Raw genomic sequence first — 3,809 nt, forward strand, 5'->3', positions numbered from 1 at the left:
AGAGAGAGAGAGAGGTGGGGTGTTAAATGGAATTTCCAGTTGAAAAATATGTCCAGTCAACAACTTAACCACTGATTTGGATGACCATTTAACGGATGGACCTAATTGTGTGACATTGGATAATTTGAGGAGTGATCGATTGAAATTGAAAGTTAATGGAGTAAACTGTCGAGCGCATGAAAGTTAATGGAGTGACCAGTAATTTCTCCTAAAATTAATAACATTTCTTTCCTCGAGCCCTTTTCTTTTTCAAAACAAAGGAAGTTTGATTTTCATGGGTCATTGGAACGATTCAACAAGCTATGAACTATGTCACAAGTAGTGACGGATCCAGGATTCAAACATTAGGTGGGTTGGGGTTTGGTACCGGAATCTAACTAAGAATATCTGCGAAGTTAACTCTTTTGTAATGTTAAATTGATTGTTTTTAAGTTCTACCAATATTTTTGTTGTGGGAAGACGACCGAAAGGTAACTACATTTCCAATGCTACATAGCATCCAGGCAGAGGTAGCATGAGAGGAATAGCGTGGTAGGATTGACCACAAATTTTATGAATGCAAGTTTACAGAAGTGATCCACATCAACCTTAACTAGCTGGTAGTTAGATTTATTATCAAACTGCTGATATAGTATTATCTTTACAGGACGCTAGTGATGCAAAAAACTATGAACTTAAACTCCCTAATTGAATGGAGCAATTGTTGTATGACAAAAAGACTTGTCCACTTAGTAGCAATCCTTAAGTTGATTATGTTTTAACCAAAATTAAGAAAAGAAACTGGAGGTTGAAACATGAATAAGCAGACCAAGAAAATTGCTACTACATGCAACTCTTAGATAATTTCCAAAATAATATTAGAAATTAGTATCAAAATTTCCAAGGTATTACATTATATCTCCTTAATTACAATAACGTCAAAAGTCAAGTAATAATAAAGTCGCTCACATGAGCTTAAAAACAACTTCCATAAAATACAAATAAATGTACATAATCTACAACCCAGCTCCTAAGCCACTACCTCAACCCTGCTGATCATCACCTGCAGGTCTAACCCCTACACCATGAATTAGTGCACCGGGTTATAAACACAAACCTGATAAGCTTAAAAAGCTCGTATGAGTAACTCTCAAAATAAAACTCAACCATTCCAACATCACATAAGATAAAACTGGAAATTCCTACATTAATAACTTAGTTCAGGAATCCCTTAAAAGTAAGAGAATTCAAAAGAAATAATTAAGGGAACACAACAATTCAAAATCAATCAAATCATAAATGAAATCCTGCAAAAAGTCTAGTTCAGGAATTCCATTAAAATCACACGATTAAAATTAGAGAATCTCTTGCGGATAAGCATAGTTCAGGAGATACTCAAAGTAAGAAATTTAAATGACAACATATAAGAACATCACACAATCATTTCACAATCCTTACTTATGAGTTCGTCAACGCGTAGTCATCCCTTATAAGTAACTAGAGAAACTCGTACTCATGGGTTTGTCAACACATAGTCATCTCTCATGAAGTACCGACAGACTAGAGCTCTATACTGACCGTAACCAATCACCCGGCGAAGGCTTGGTTCCCGGTCCACCATGAAGGCTCCTAATCTAATGCACACAATCACCACTAAGGCACACACCCACATTAAGGCACACAATCAACACTAAGGCACACATCCACAACTAATGCACACAATCACCACTAAGGCACACATTCCACAACGAATGCACACAAAATCACCACTAAGGCACACATCCACAACTAATACACAAATAACCACATCAATAAAACCAGACAAGCGACACCTCACTATAATATACCTTTTCACAAAGAGATATATCTACACACACATAGATTTTCTCATAAGAATAATCTACCAAAAACTAAAGATATTATAGTCATTAGAACCTTAAAAATAATCATTTAAAAAGGAAAACTTGTTTTCTCTTACCTATGAGCCGTTGGCGATCAAGCTCATATATTTTAAAACAAACAAAAAGGAAAACATAATTTTTTTAAAATTATTATCATCATCAAAATCATCATAATCATCAATAATAATCCTCATCATAATTCATCATCGTTTTATCATCATCACCACCATCATCATCATTTTATCATCATAATCATTATCATCATCACAATCCTCATCATAATAATCATATCATCAACATTTTCATCAACATTTTCATCAACTTTATAACCATAAATAAATAGGTCACAAAGTGAACCTTGGTGAGATTTTACTCACCTAAATAATCCTGCTGCGTCTTCAACACAACACAAGAGCCAAGCTTAAATATCAACTCCACAAGCTACCTATAATTACACAATTAATAACTTACTAACTACTTAACAAAAAGAACATTTCACCCTTAACAAGCCTTAACCCATGATTTCCCCAAAAAAAAGACAACCTTCTTCCGAGACCTCCCAAGGTCGTCGAACACTTAACCACATTCCCCCGCTGCCAAACTTTGGATTCTCATAACTCACACTTCGCACAAGTCTACTATAACATAGAATCTAACAAGCAAAACTTACTCAAAACTTACTCAAACTTTACCTAATCTCATAATATATCAACATGCTCGCATCAACAAGAACTAGCTAACCAAAACAAGAACTAGCTAACCAAAGAAACTGAACCTACACACCCTAACTGACGCACTGCCACGCGCCACCACAAACGGCGACTAGTGGGCCCCACGCGCCCCTTAAGAACATCACAATTCGGACAAACTTCCAACACCAAAAAAGTAGCTTAGAACAAGGTGAGCAGTTCTTATACCTGGGGTCAAGATCAATTGGGTCAAAATTAGGTCCGAAACATTGCTGCAAACTGCAATTTGAGGTTTGAAAACTCAGCTTCAAGTTTATAACTAGCACAAACACACTCAGAAAGAATGGACAACGACACTTACCTACTACCGCTCCTCGTCGCCGTCGAACTCAAGATTCCGGCCAAAACAGCCTTGCTAGTTTCATCACGTTAGCTCGAGCTTGGCGCCACCCACCCAACTATGGAGTCGTGAGGAGGGGACAACCACAACAAGGTACGTCTCGTCGCCAGACGTCGTCGGAGGAGAGGAGAGAATTCCGACCAGAGATGCAATGGCTTCTGGCTTCGCTGCACTGCCGTTGCTTGTAGTCGACGGGGAAGATTAGCACGGTTGTCTAGGTGAGGGCGAGGCGGAGCTAACGGAGGCGGTTTGGTGGCCAGCCGTCGCCTAACGGCAGAGATCGCTCCGGCGTGGGTTAAGCTGCGTGCGCAGGTCGGGAGGAGGAGAGAGAAACTGAAGAGGCTTGGCAGCTAATTTTTAGGGTTTTCCAAAATTAAAACCCCCCACTTTCTACTTATACTAAAAATTCCCGAAAGCCACAACACTTCTGCTGACTATAACTTTCGCATACGAAGTCTGTTTTACGCGTGCCACATGTCTACGAACTCGTATCGTCGTGCTCTACAACTTTTGTGAAGGAAGTTTTTAGAGAAACCCAATAGATTAGAAAGTCAACTCTTGACCCTTCAAAATAAAGCATTTTCAAGAAATAAATCACTTGAAAAATTCCCAAGAATATATTATAAACTAATATCGAATTTCCGGGGTATTACAAAAGCCGCTCTCCCTCTCTGTATGCACACTCCTGTTTTAGGAATATATTTTAATATAAATTTAACCCCTTTAAGAAAAATAGAAAAAAAAAAAAAAACTTAGTAAACAAAAAATAAAAATACAAAGGAACAAAAACTTTCACCTTACATTCAATCAATATCAAGCTAGACAAGTAATTATCTATCC

The sequence above is a fragment of the Fragaria vesca genome, linkage group LG4, assembly GCF_000184155.1.
Source record: "Fragaria vesca subsp. vesca linkage group LG4, FraVesHawaii_1.0, whole genome shotgun sequence".
NCBI classification, from domain to species: domain Eukaryota; kingdom Viridiplantae; phylum Streptophyta; class Magnoliopsida; order Rosales; family Rosaceae; genus Fragaria; species Fragaria vesca.